At 39.9% G+C, this 15,638-nt stretch overlaps 1 protein-coding gene and 1 long non-coding RNA gene across 3 annotated transcripts in view; one reads left to right on the forward strand and one right to left on the reverse strand.

Moving 5' to 3' along the window:
- LOC147025908 (uncharacterized) overlaps positions 1 to 8,740 on the forward strand; it is a 59,358-nt gene extending 50,618 nt beyond the window's left edge. Inside the window, exon 2 of one of the 2 annotated variants that reach the window (XR_015058046.1) lies at positions 8,610 to 8,740. The gene's annotated coding sequence lies outside the window, so the exon portion shown is untranslated. Of the gene's footprint in view, positions 1 to 6,830; positions 7,365 to 8,609 lie in introns of those variants that run through there. The other variant, XR_015058045.1, reaches the window with a different exon arrangement.
- Positions 2,055 to 6,836, reverse strand: LOC147025909 (uncharacterized). The gene is made up of 4 exons (XR_015058053.1): positions 3,078 to 6,836; positions 2,803 to 2,961; positions 2,469 to 2,526; positions 2,055 to 2,179 (listed from the first exon to the last, which is right to left on the reverse strand). It is a non-coding gene; the product is annotated as an uncharacterized LOC147025909 (long non-coding RNA).
- Positions 8,741 to 15,638: the final 6,898 nt, after the last annotated feature.

Consider the following 15,638-nt stretch of genomic DNA (forward strand, 5'->3'; position numbering starts at 1 on the left):
GATATACAAAAGTTTTTATCAGGAAGTAAATTTACAACTACTGGAATACCAGGGGAATTACATCTTCCAGGGTATTCTTTCTGTGGTCCAGGCACAAACTTGGATAAAAGATTAGATGAGGCAGACAATCCTAAATCCTGGAGTAAGCCTATCAATAGAGTTGATGAAGTGTGCATGAGACACGATATTGATTATGGGAATACCACAACGTTGGAAGAAAAGCATGAAGCCGATAGAGAAATGTTGTATAATTTGTCTCTGATACAAAATCCAACCTTGAGAGAAAAAGTTGATCGGTTCATTGTGAAGAAGATGATCAGTGCTAAATTGAAACTTGGACTTGGAAATTCAAAAACTTGTAAGCTCTAATGATGTCATTAAGATTGAAGAGCAATTAGCTGATGAATTACATAAACCAATATTCACAAAGTTTCAGAGAAGGAAAGTTTATTCCAAGGAAGTAGATTATATCTGGTCTGCTGATTTGATTGAACTCAATAATGATAAGGGGTACAAGTATGCTTTAACCGTTATTGATTTGAGGAGTAGATATGTGTGGGTTGTCCCTTTAAAAAACAAAACAGGTAATACTCTTATGTTAGCTTTTCAACAGATATTTAATAAAAGTAAGAGAAAACCTAAAAAATTGTGGACTGATGAGGGTAGAGAGTTTTATAACAAGACATTTATGAATTTTCTAAAAAATAACAGTATTACATTATACAGTACCTTTAATGAAGGGAAGGCAGTTGTTGTTGAACGTTTTAATCGTACCTTAAAAGAGAGACTATATAAAAAATTCACACAACTCGGTTCACAACAATGGTCATCTTTTATTCAGGATATTGTGGATAAGTATAATGACACGATTCACACGGCAACAAATATGAAACCATCAGAAACATTTACAAAATTAAAATATGAAAAAGAGATTAATGTCAGAAAACCTAAGTTCAAAGTTGGTGATATCGTAAGAATATATAGGTGGAAATCTCATTTTGAAAAAGGTTATACGAAAAGATGGACCAACGAGCTTTTTAAAATTGTTGATGTAATAGATACGGTTCCTTGGACTTATAAGATATATGATTTGGAAGGGGAAGAGATTTTAGGTTCATTTTATTCACAGGAATTACAAAAGACAAAGATAAATTGAAATTTTTTGACTCCGCCCCTTTTTGGCTCCACCCACACAAGCCCCCGCCCACACAAGCCCCGCCCACACAAACCCCACCACACACCCCCCACAAGCTCCAATAAATTGAAATTTTTGACTCCGCCCCTTTTTGACTCCGCCCACACACGCCCCTCCCACCGAAGCCCCGCCCACACAAACCCCACACAAGCTCCACACAACCTCCACACAAAAACTCCACACAAGCTCCACACACACAAACCCCACACAAGCTCCACCCATATTCATCATATTCACATAATTAGTGATTAGTTAATTAGTTCCCCACACACACAACATGTTTATTTAATTAAAAAATTATCCACCCATCCACACAAGCTCCACTCATCCACCCATCCCCCCATCTCTCCACCCATCCATTTATCCACACAAACCTCATCCACATAAGCCTCATCCACATTCACCCCTCCCACACAAGCTCCACCCACATAAACCCCTGCCCATATAAACCCTGCCCACATAAACCCCTCCCACATAAGCCCTGCCTACACAAGCTCCACACAAAAACCCCACACACATAAACCCCTCCCCCACAAGCTCCATCCACATAAACCCCCGCCCACACAAGCCCCACCCACACACACACCCCGCCCACACAAGCCCCTCCCACACACACCCCACCCACACAAGCCCCCACCGAAGCCCCGCCCACACAAGCCCCACCCCCCTCATCCCCCTGTGCGCCCCCACCTTTGACCCACCACCTCCCTCATCCCACCCCCACCCTTCCCCACACACACATGGGGAGGGAGGGATGGGATGAGGGGGTGATGGGTCATTGGGGAGCGCACCTACCCCCCTCCCCCCAGCCCCCCTTTACATCTCTTTTATTCTTTTCTTGTAATTCAGAATCAAGTAATTGTAAACAAAACAAATATAATTTATTAATATTGAAAATATTAAATATTCATTTGCGAGAATGTACAATCTTTCCCAGCAATCTTCTTCAGATGTCTTGTGATTTCGAAACTCAGACACCATATTCTGTTTTGAAACAAAAAGTGGATAATAATTAGGTTCTATAAAGATAATTACATGGTAATATGAATAAGCCTCGTTGACCACTGAATTAACACACCAGGAGCCTGTCATCCTTTCAAGGTCAATAAAATGAATTCCAGTGTACTGACAAAACCACGTCCAAACTAATGATGCAACCAACATAAGGCGACATTCTAAAGAGAGAGTGATATTAATAATAATTCAGAAATATTTACCTCCAGAAAATCATGTGTTGTACGAGTGATATTAATAATAATTCAGAAATATTTACCTCCAGAAAATCATGTGTTGTACAAGATTGCTTCAACAGCTGATGTTGTGCGATAGTGCTGAAAAAAAAAATAATAAGTCAAGGGTATAGATGAAGAGACAGACAGGGAAAGCAACACACACACACACACACACACACACACACACACACACACACACACACACACACACACACATACACACACACATAGACACACACACACACGTGCCTCACCATTGGTTTAATTCATTCGAGATCAGAGACCAGTCATTATAAATCATTGGCCTCTTCAATAAGAGCAGAGAGAGGTAGGTAGAAAGACAGACAGAGAGAGAGGCACACACACGTGTCTCACCATTGGTTTAATTCCTTCGAGATGAGAGGACGTGATAAGACTTCATGCCACTCATTGTAAATGTCTTTCAATTCTCTTCTAAAATCATTGATCTCTTCAATAAGAGTATTAATTTCATGAACCACGTCGTGATATGTAAACTCAATTTCTTCCAATGCCCTGTCAGGGAAAAAAAATATATATATATATATATATATATATATATCAGAATTATCATGATTTAATTAATAATCATTTGCTTCATCGTTCAAAGAGAAAAGCATACACAAACTTACCAACTCTGTAGTGGGCTGTTGGCTTCATCGGAAGAAATATCGTCCATGCCTCAGTTGTAAAAATGAAAATCCCGTCTGGCAGAAACTTTGTCTGGCGAACCGCTTATAAAGCAACGATGAGGAGATTGCTTAATCATTGGGTGTGGGCACAGGAAATGACAAGCTTCTCTTAATGATCTCATCTGGCCACCGCCCGAGTTGCAAATCATTTTTGGACATAAACCACGCCATAAAAGTTTTGATTCAAATGTTTTCAGTTCGTGTTCTGAGATAAAATATAAACACGAGACCTTGTCTCACAGAATAGTTCCTATTTTTTCACAGCATGACAGTCCAAAACCACTTCCTCATTCACACAGCACGGCCGTGTCAAAAAAACACTTCCTCATTTTCACGGCATGAACTGAAAACATTTGAAACAAAACTTTTTTCTGGCATGGTTTATGTACAAAAATGATTTGCAACTCGGGCGGTGGCCAGATGAGATCATTAAGAGAAGTTTATCATTTCGTAATGGCACAAAAGGGGTATCTTAAAAAATATAAAGATTCAAATGTTTTGTTTTTCAATATTTTAGATGGGGATTATTGTGCAAAGAAAATTAAACTATTGAAGGAATTTGAGAATGAACAAATGTTTATAGGTTCAATGAGTGAGCTAAACAATATGCATTGGTTATTTGATAAAGAGTGCCCCGAGGCTTAGACGTTTCAGATATTTCTTTCGAATCACCTTTAACAAATCTTTATCTTGTTGTATGGGTTATTTGATAAAGAGTGTCCCGGGGCTTAGACGTTTCAGATATTTCTTTAGAATCACCTTTAACAAATCTTTATCTTGTTGTATGGGCTATTTGAATAGAGAGCCCCTAGGTTAAAAGGGGAAATAAAAAAATGACCGTTTTTACAGCCATTTTTCCCTGCTGTGCAGGGGTTTGGCTTTTTCTTGAGGCAATGTTTTATGGCCGGATGCCCTTCCTGACACCAACCCTGGTCGCCTCTTACGACACACAGGGATATGGTACGCCTATTCTAACTGGGGCATACACCGGGACCAGTACACTGGCACTCATTTCGCCGACCTCGGAAGGATGGCAGGCTGAGTCAACCCCCTGGTGTTAATTCAGCAGCCAACGGGATTTGAACTCAGGACCCTGGGATCCCAAGCCGCCACCCTAACCACTAAGCCAACACCAGGCTCCAGGTTAAAAGGGGAGACAAATAAATATACCTTGGGCTAAAAAGGGGATTTATTTTTTAGGGGAAAAAAAAAGAAAAATTTCATGGCTGAAAATCCCCCATTCATTTACATGGGGAAAAGTGAGCCAGAACCAGTATTCTTACCCTACTTGTATGAATCATTTTTAAAACATACTTAAAATACCCTAAAATGGTTTTGATTCAAATGTTTTCAGTTCGTGTTCTGAGATAAAATATAAACACGAGACCTTGTCTCACAGAATAGTTCCTGTTTTTTTTCACAGCATGACTGTCCAAAAACACTTCCTCATTTTCACAGCACGACCGTGTCAAAAAAACACTTCCTCATTTTCACGGCATGAACTGAAAACATTTGAAACAAAACTTTTTTTATGGTGTGGTTTATACACAAAAATGATTTGCAACTCGGGCGGTGGCCAGATGAGATCATTAAGAGAAGTTTATCATTTCGTAATGGCACAAAAGGGGTATCTTAAAAAATATAAAGATTCAAATGTTTTGTTTTTCAATATTTTAGATGGGGATTATTGTGCAAAGAAAATTAAACTTTGAAGGAATTTGAGAATGAACAAATGTTTATAGGTTCAATGAGTGAGCTAAACAATATGCATCGGTTATTTGATAAAGAGTTTCCCGGGGCTTAGACGTTTCAGATATTTCTTTAGAATCACCTTTAACAAATCTTTATCTTGTTGTATGGGTTATTTGAAAAAAGTGTCCCCAGGTTAAAAGGGGAGACAAATAAATATACCTTGGGATAAAAAGGGGATTTATTTTTTTAGGAGAAAAAAAGAAAAAATTCATTGCTGAAAATCCCCCATTCATTTACATGGGGAAAAGTGAGCCAGAACCAGTATTCTTTCCCTACTCAGGTCAATAGGTCAAAAGGTCAAGATCAGACATTAAGTTGTCAATTTCCATAAGATTCACTTGATATCTCTATTGTTTACAGTGTCCTCAAAGTATTACAACAGTGAAAAAATAATTGTTATTTATAGAACACTGTCCATTCGGCTGTTCATGATTTATGCTGATTGGCTGTTTGAGGCAAGGTGCAATGTGATTGGCTCCTGGCAAGATTGAATGATGTATCATATCGGCTTATTAAAAGCTGATATTCAAAATAACATTACATATTTGGCGACTGCAACTCATGGCCTAAATAATTATGCCGAAATCTCGAGTCAGAAAAAAATTAGGAAAAAGTGATTTTCTCCCCCCACCCGTCCCCCTAAACAGATGTTAAATAATAACTTCTGTGGGAAGTGACGTTTTTGCTCCAAAATTAATTTTTTCACTCTTTTAAGGGTTATTATTTTACGTCTGATTTTATTTTACACGGTCCAGGGATACCAGTAGCACCAGACGGGGTGAAAGTATCACAATCTACCATTCGCAGAAGACTTCGACAGCAGATTTACAAAGACGACACCGCAAGATGCAAACCGATCATCAGCACCAAAAATCGAAAGGTCAGATTAGAATTTGCCAAGAAGTACAGAGGTGAGCCAGTAGAGTTCTGGAACAAAGTTTTCTGGACAGATGAGACCAAGATAAACCTTTACCAAAGCGAGGGAAAAGCGGAAGTGTGAAGAAAGGAAGGAACTGCATATGATCCAAAGCATACAACCTCAACTGTGAAGCATGGTAGAGGAGGTGTCATGGTTTGTGCTTGCACGGCTGCAACTGGAATTGGCTCAATCATCTTTATTGATGATGTAACCAATGATGGCAGCAGTGGAATTAATTTGGAAGTATACAGAAACATTTTTCCTGCCTATGCACAAGAGAATGCCTCCATACTCATTGGGTGGTTCTTCACCATGCAGCCAAACAATGACCCAAAACACACCACCAATTGCAACCAAGGAGTTCATCAGGGGGGAAAAAAGTGGAAGGTTTTCGACTGCTCAAATCAACCTCCTGATGTAAATCCAATGGACCATGCATTTCACTTGCAAAAGAGGAGACTAAAGTCAGAAACCTCCCAAACCAAACAACAACTGAAAATGGCTGCAGTAAAGGTTTTGCACAGTATCTCAAAGGAAGATGCCAAGAGTTTGGTGATGTCAATGGGTCACAGGCTCGATGCAGTTACTACATGCAAGGGTTAATTACGTAATATTGGAAAGTACCTTTTTGACATTTAGACCATTGCAGCACTTTTGACTTTTTAAGACGCTTTGTACCCACGAAGACCCTTTAACCTCTTTTTTTTTAAATGGAATTTTTCTTTTAAAAAAAATTGTGAAGAGGAATCGATGAGATTTTGGTGAAGATCAGGACCCGGATCCAGATACGAGAATTTTAAAGTGATTCTTCACCATTGGGATATCTAGCACGATATCTCAAAACTTTGATGACGGAGTTGGACGAAACTTGGTGGACAAGTGCAGTGTGGGATAAAGACGAATTGATTACATTTTTGTGAAGATCCTGATTCGGATATGAGGTATTTTAAAAATTACCTCCACCACAGAAGGTGGAAGGAGGTTATGTTTTCACCCCTGTCTGTCTGTCTGTCTGTGTGCAGGATATCTCAAAACGGTGTGCACGGATTTGGACGAAACTTGGGTGTGTGACGAGGAAGAAATGATTTGATTTTGGTGAAGATCCGAATCTGGATCTGGATACGAGACTTATTTAATTTTCAAAGTGATTCTTCACCATTGAGAGATTGGGACAAAAGCAATATATACCATGATATTTCAAAAATGTATTGAGCCCAATATGTTCTCGTGGATCAGGCATTACATGGCGGAGGTGTGCGCTCTAACGAGTGCTCTTCAAGTTACCCTTGCCAGAGGAGAGGGTATTGCATTTGGGTCTGTTTGTCTGCACAGAACTTTCCTGTTTTTCTCTGCAACCGCTTGTCAGATTGAGACAAAATTTTAACCATTGGTGCAACGACTCATATAGAATGTTTTAATGATAATTTTGACATCATAGGTCATGCAGTGTGGCAGCAATGCAGGAATATTGGAAAAACTTTGAATCTCTATCTCTGAAACCGCACCAAAGAAAAAATGGAAACTTGGCATATCGCAAGTACTTCTCATGGGGAATGAGTGTGATTTTTTATGACATCATAGGCGCCCTCATTATGATGTCATAATTGCATATGCAGAACACCACATCCGATCAGTATGAAAACTTTTGAGGGTCATCTAGGGATAAAATGGTCCACAGAAAAAAAAAAAAAATCATGATGTCATCGGTAACGTGATTCCGCAGCCATATTGGTTTATTTGAAATAAAATAAAAAACCTTCAAAAATCTTCTCTGAAGTGGCTGAACAAATCGAGGCGAAACTTTACATGTATAGCCGCCGATCCATGAGAAACAAAAGGTTTACACATATCATACGTCACATGGTTTGGCAGCCATATTAGATTTACCTTAAAACCTATAAAAATACACCACTCAAAAGAAGTCCTGGCGAGGGTCTGCAATCTCCGACTGCTCTTTTTCTTGTTTTTAAAGCAATTATTCATAATTGAGAGCAACTCGTGCCCAAAACAGTATACTGTATTGTACGATTTCTCAAAAAGTTGTGGACGAGTTATGACAAAACAAGGTGGTTGAGTTGTGTAGGTGACAAGAAGAGGCCAATTAGATTTTGGTTCAGGCTCAGATGCATATCCGGCCCATCACTGGGATACGAAACGGAAACTGTTCAGTCTGGCGGAGATATGCGCTCCACCAAGTGCCATTCTAGTTTATACTATTACCCCCAATACAATCCATAACTCGGTCCTATCTCTCAATTGTGAAGAATAACTTTTCAAATCCTATTTTGTGGATCCGGATCCTCACCAAAATGTAATCATTTCATCCTCGCCAGACACCCAACCTCTTCACCAAGTCTCGTCCGAATCCGTGCACAACTTTTTGAAATACAGTATCATGATATATACCGTTTTTCCACCCTTTCTCTCAATGGTGAAGAATCACTTGAAAAATTCTGATATCAGGATCCAGATCTTCACCAAAATCGAATCAATTGGTCCTTGTCATACACGCCACCTGTCCACAGTTTCATTTAACTCTGTCCACAACTTTTTGAGATATCCTGTTCACAGATAGACAGACAACCAGACAGACAGGGGTGAAAATATTACCTCCGTCCACCTTCGATGGCATTGCTAATCATACTACCATTGTTAACCTTACCCTAACCACCCTCACACAGCCATTGTTAACCATAACTATCAGATAGAAGGTTGAAATTCATTTTTTTTTTTTTTACTTTGAATCCCTAAACTGTTGTTTTTCCACTTCCAAACTCATCTTTCCATCCACACCACAACAGAGTCGGGACCACAAGCATTTGAAGGATTACGTGTATGCCAAGAAGTATGCTTACATCGCCCTGGGCCTGAACATCACCTGCCTCGTTCTGTTTTTACTATCAGTTGGAGGGATCATTTGTTTCATCATCTATCTTACTGTTCCTATATTTCATCATTAATGTTTTCTTGCCTGAAACTTTGATCGCTTTTTAGTTCGCCTGTTCGAAGAACAGAGAGCTATAGCGATACCCCCGGCGTGAGCGTCAGCGTCAGCGTGAGCGTGAAAATGTTTAAGATTTTGGTGCAAGTTATTTTTCCTTTCTTATGTTTTTATCTACCACACTATTTTTTATACGCCCGATATATATATATATATATATATATATATATATATATATATATATATATATATATATATATATATATATATATATATATATATATATATATATATATATATATATCTGTATATCGGGGAATATTATGTGATACCGGTCGTCCGTCCATCTGTCTGTCCGTCCGTCCGTTCCTGTCCGCACTCTAACTCCCAAAGTTTCCAAATTTCACGTTTTATATTTGGTACCTAGGTACAGACTGTGGAGATGGTGTGTCACGACATGGGTTCGTCATCTAAATTGGTTGCCATGGCAACCAGGATGCTGTTTTCCATCCGTTCCTGTCCGTACTCTAACTCCCAAAGTTTTCAACTTTCACGTTTCATATTTGGTACATAGGTACAGACTGTGGAGATGGTGTGTCATGACTTACGGTCGTCATCTAAATTGGTTGCCATGGCAACCAGGATGCTGTTTTCCATCCGTTCGTGTCCACACTCTAACTCCCAAAGTTTTCAACTTTCACGTTTCATATTTGGTACATAGGTACAGACTGTGGAGATGGTGTGTCATGACTTACGGTCGTCATCTAAAGTCGTTGCCATGGCAACCAGGATGCTGTTTCCGTCCGTTCCTGTCCCCACTCTAACTCCCAAAGTTTTCAACTTTCACGTTTCATATTTGGTACATAGGTACAGACTGTGGAGACGGTGTCGTGACATACCTTCGTCATCTAAAGTGGTTGCCATGGCAACCAGGATGCTGTTTTCCATGAAGTATATACCTTCTTGCCCGGGCGTATATTGTGCTCACTTGCGCTCTTGTTACTGATTGCAATACAGTATATAAATACATATATTGCTTTAAAATTATTTGGATCAGACCACTGCAATGCTTTATAAAAAATATTAATTATTAGACTATTCTTTTAAAAACGATAAATGTATAAACAGGTGAGCATTGGGTGGCTTTGACACCAACTCTGGTTTTATACATCACAATCTAGATACAGTGAACAATAGTGAAATGGCCGAATGAAAAATTAATGAGTTGTGAGAAAACGAGGGTGGGGGGGGGGATAGCTGGTGGTGAGGACATGAGGAAAAGAGGAAGTGAGGGGGTGGTTTGCCAGAGACTTTGCTCGTGTTTCTTGCAATAACTTTGATGCTGGCTGTGCTCTGCAAGCGAGTGTTGCTTAAATTGTTGGTGGAAGTTAAATAAATCATTGTTGAGTCAATTTCTGCTCTCTTTCTGGACCACACACAGTTCATCACAACAGGCTATATTAACTGCCATCTGTTTGTCCCTTCCTGAAACAAGGAAGCACCCATCAGAGTGAAATAATTGTTGTAATCTGACACAATGAGGAAAGCAGAAGAAACGCCACAACGTCAAGGAACATCAAGAGCGATTTGTTTCATCCATCACTCCAGTCACAAACCACTCCTCCTCCCTCCGCGAGATTCCGTCATCCGCAGCACATGTGATACTGTGTATTCGATATAAAGTACAATGAGGCAAAACACCAAAATAATGATGAAGTAAAAGTTGCTTCAAACTAATCCAAACCTTCGGGGAAAATATAATTTTTTTTGAGTTAGACAAGAAATTGAACCCGGGCGGTGTATCGACAACAGGATCGTGCCGTGCCGCAAGGCGGATCTCCCTCGATTGCACCCGATTTTTCACTCACCTGGGATGGCGTCGTCAATCCGTCCATTAACACTTACAACTTCCTCTCAGAAATTATACACACAATTTTATAGTTCTCGTATCCGGAATCGGATCTTCACTCAAATTGAACCAATTTGTCCTCGTCCCACACCCAACGTGTCCACCGAGTGTCATCCGAATCCATCCACTACTTTTTGAAATATATTGGTTTTGGCCCTGCCTCTCAATGGTGAAGATTCACTTTAAAAAATTCTCGTATCCAGATCCGGATCTTCACCAAAATCTAATCCAGTTTGTCCTTGTCACACACTCAACCTCTCCACCAAATTTAATCCGAATCCGTCCACAAGTTTTTGAGATATCTTGCACACAAACAAACAAACAAGCAGTCATCGACTGGTACTTACGAACTCGTCAACTTGACCTCTGACTTTGTCGAATAAAAGCTGTCTCTTGAGAAGGTAGCGACGCAAACCAGAAGTTTCTACCATGATTCCGTACCAAACCCTCAAAAATTGAATTTTTGACCCCACTGTGACCTCGACCTTTGACCGATTTTGACCAAAATCTAATCAGCACGAGCCATCACCCTCCTGAATCACGTGGTGTAATTTTACATTGGTAGCTTCTTCCGTTCTCGAGTTATCTGTATCAAACCATTAAAAATCGAATATTTGACCTCACTGTGACCTTGACCTTTGACCGATTTTGACCAAAATCTAATCAGCACGAGCCATCACCCTCCTGAATCACGTGGTGTAATTTGACATTGGTAACTTCTTCCGTTCTCGAGTTATCTGTACCAAACCATCAAAAATCGAATATTTGACCTCACTGTGACCTTGACCTTTGACCGATTTTGACCAAAATCTAATCAGCACGAGCCATCACCCTCCTGAATCACGTGGTGTAATTTGCCATTGGTAGCTCCTTCCGTTCTCGAGTTATCGTGCTTACAAACAAACAAACACACAAACAAACACACAAACAAACACACAAACAAACAAAGAGAAACGGAAGTCATCAATGTACTTACGAAATCTTTAGATTTTGTAAGTAATAAATGAAATTGCTCGTTGAGCAAGGAATTGCTGGAATAACTTTGTCATATCTACATGATCTCTGAAAAAACAAAAACCTGGAAATCAATTTGGTTCTTATAAGTCGATAGTGCTACTGTTTAATGAGTTATAACACTGAGTTTGGTCATGATCATAAATTGGAAGTCAATCGGGATCGAAATGTCGTTTTTAATCGCAATTTGAAAGTTTTGACCCAACCCCTGACATTCGACCCACGACCGCTAAGAAGGGTGTTGGTGTGACACCCCAATGAGACATATGGTTGGATGTAGCATTGGAAGTTGCGCATTTTGGATTTGGTTTGAAGTCGATACGACCATTTTAGCGGATGTTATTGCAAAATAAGAATTTCGGTTTTTCGTTGACCTTGACCTTTGACATAGATTCACCAAAAGCGACAAGTGTCTAAGTTGGACCATGGCCGATGTCTGTACCCAGTTTGATCTTGATCGCTGAACGGTGTGGCTGCTACAGGGTAAACAAACACAAACAAACAGACACACAGACAGCCAGACAGCCAGACAGCCAGACAGCCAGACAGCCAGACAGCCAGACAGCCAGACAGCCAGACAGCCAGACAGCCAGACAGAATGACACACACAACCGACCAACATAATTGTCGAAATCCGAAGGATTCTGGCAATTAATAAACAAAAGGTCATCGCACAGAGCATGACACTTACAAAATCCATAACAGAAATTTGACCTCAAAAATAATTAGTGGTTGAATTCAGTGACCTGATATGAAAATTCTCTTCAAATTTCAAGTTAATTTGATTGAAAATTGACAATTTCATAAATTCAGCTGATGTCGACGTAAAAAAATAATTGGTGGTTGAATTCAGTGACATGAAATGGAAATCCTGTTCAAATGTATAGTTTATAAGATGAAAATTGAAGATTTTAGAAATTTGACAAATGTGTTGACCTTTTGACCTCAAAAACAATGGGCTTCCTGCTTATGACAAACTCTAACATGTGGTGAAATTTCGTGAAGATCTGTTTTAAATTGTGACCTGTAGGTGATAAACATAAAAACAAACAGATAAACAAAGACAAACAGACAGACAGACAGACAGAATAACACACGTAACCAACCAATATACTTGAAAAATCTTTGATTTTCGCAAATAACAAACAGACAGGGGTGAAAACAACCTCCTTCCACCCTCGGTGGCAGAGGTAATTCATGACAAACGTGATACCTTTGTAGTTCTAAAGAAGTGTGAACAGCAATAATTATTTAATTACCTGAATACATTTTCGGAAGGGAGATGAGGGAGCTCCCCAAAACAAACTCGACCATGCATTGCCCTACACTGGAAATAACTAGTTGAATCTATTACCAATTAACCCCAAAGCCGTATCCATAACAACACAAACACCATAATGGCAAAAACACAATCGCCTCTGTTTTTAACACTTTAGCACGAGACTCTCAGATGGATAGAGTAAATGATTATGGACAAACATTCAGGTATCGACACCACAAAAGATCGCAAATGATTGGTTAGATCTTAACAAATCAAAAATCTCCGGATGACTGAACAGCAAGCAGTAGAATTAAAATCAATACTTAAAAAACTGAAAGAGCTTTGGCAAATCTTTTACAGATTTATGAAAGAGGATGATAAAGAGGAATGAAAGTCCCAATCCAATACTGCACAATATACGTGGAAGTCATTTTGGAGATGATTGACCATAGAATGTACAAAAAGAAACCTCAAGAAGTTAAGCATGAAAGACTGACACAATCAAAATTATGTTTCATAATAAAGGGGTGCAAATGATTAATATAGAGAAAAACACTACAAACAGAAGAAGTGTGGTGTAAACTTCCTGAAACACAACAGATGTTCCACACATTAATGATTTGTCCAAGTCTCCCTCTATTCTGTCCCTCAACCCTGCTGTTGCTACGATTCCCACGTCTCTTCCTACTGTTCTTTTCATTCTGTTACATCCTGACCTGTTTTATGTTCTCACTCTTCCACGAGCCTCGACATTGTATATAAAAAAACAATAAAAAACCAAAAAAACAGTATACAATGGTTGGTTGTCCATTGTTCACTCGTTCTGAAGGTTGTGTACACGGCGAGTGGAAGTTTCTTATAATTCTTCTCTTTTTCTTTCAGCTCCTCCCACTTTGACTTGAGGTCACCATTATGCTGGTTGATCACCTTTTTCCATCTCCTCATTCTTATTTCACTCCCACAACTTCTAAATCTCTCACCACTGCATTCTTCCATCCGTTTTTCTGCCTTTCTCTTCTCCCTATTCCTAGCAATCCTGTCTATATCACTCACCTCACCACATTCTCTCTTTTTCTCTCATTTTCATTCTTTTCTCTCCTTCTCTCTCATTTTCAGTCTTCTCTTTCCCTCTCTCTCATTTTCATTCTTCTCTCTCCCTCTCTCTAATTTTCATTCTTCTCTCTCCCTCTCTCTAATTTTCATTCTTCTCTCTCCCTCTCGCTTTCATTCTCCCTCTCATTTTTATTTTTCTTTCTCCCTCATTTTCATTCTCTGTCCTCCCCCCCGCCCCCACAATTTAATCTCTTCTCGGCTACTTTCTTTGATGCTTTCACAATCCTCCCTGTTCCCCTGGTATACTAGTTCCTCATGGCCTTTCTTGTTGCTCCACACCTCCATACCAGTATCCACATCTCATTTCCATCCAGTTTCTGTTCCTCTTTTTTGATGTTGCCAAAGTTTCCATACTATATAACAAAGCCAGTTTCACAACCGTCTTGTAAATTCTTCCTTTTAGATCCAGCGGTACTTTTGTATCACACAACACTCAACTGTACTTCCTCCAATTATTTTAAACAGAACTGTTTATTACTTGTGAAAATCGAATTATTCGATTTTTCGCAAATACATGATATATTGTTGTGGGCCGGGGTCTGCTAAGAAGGGTGTTGGTGTGATACCCCAATGAGACATATGGTTGGATGCAGTATTGGAAGATGCACATTTTGGATTTGGTTTGAAGTCGATACAACCATTTTAGCGGACGTTATTGCAAAAATAAGAATTTTGGTTTTTGGTGACCTTGACTTTGACCTTTGACCGAGATTCACAAAAAACGACAAGTGTCTAAGTTGGACCATGGCCGACATCTGTACGCAGTTTGGTCATGATCGCTGAAACGGTGTGGCTGCTACAGGGTGAACAAACACACAAACAGACAGACAGACAGACACAGAATGACACACACATCCGACCAAAATAATTGCTGAAATCCGAAGAATTCCGATGAACAAACACATCTCAAATTATATATACTCTCGAAACCACTGAAATACTTTCGCTTCTGGAGGATTTGTCCCCTGGACCCTCAACGGTGTTCACACAGCAAGCCACTAACTGCTCCGCTGTGACAGCTCGTGCTCAGTGCTCACTGTGCTGCTGGGTCACGTGTGTTCACACCCCCCCCCCCAATAAATCGAGGGTTTGGATCGGCCCTGCATAAAGCATTCACAGAAGAAGATGGTGAAGTCAGTGACAGCAAGGCAACATTACAGCCTTACTTTAACATCACATCAGTTTCAACAAGAAAGCTAGCATGATGTTGGCTTTACGGTGAGGGTTGTGGCTTGGGATCCTAAGGTCCTGAGTTCGAGACCCGTTGGCCACTGAATAAAAACACATCAAGGGTTGATTCAGCCCGTCATCCTTCCGAGCTCGGCAAAATGAGCACCAGTATCCTGGTAAATAGGGGCACTGCATCAGCGGCATAGCCGCGCCCCAAAACCAATGAAGCAACCAGCAGCCAAAACGGCAGCGCACCATGGGAACAGGAAAGCGCACCATGGGAGGACGGTCAATCTTCGGAAGAAGATGAAAAAATCCCTTCCTGCGAATCAATGCCTTTCGCATCTGTGACGTCATACAGCACGCCCATCATTTCCCAGAAATTACGTGGAAAGAGGAAAGACAGCAACCGGATCATTCCA

The sequence above is a fragment of the Eptatretus burgeri genome, chromosome 5, assembly GCF_056783735.1.
Source record: "Eptatretus burgeri isolate ZD-2024b chromosome 5, Ebu_testis_v1, whole genome shotgun sequence".
NCBI classification, from domain to species: domain Eukaryota; kingdom Metazoa; phylum Chordata; class Myxini; order Myxiniformes; family Myxinidae; genus Eptatretus; species Eptatretus burgeri.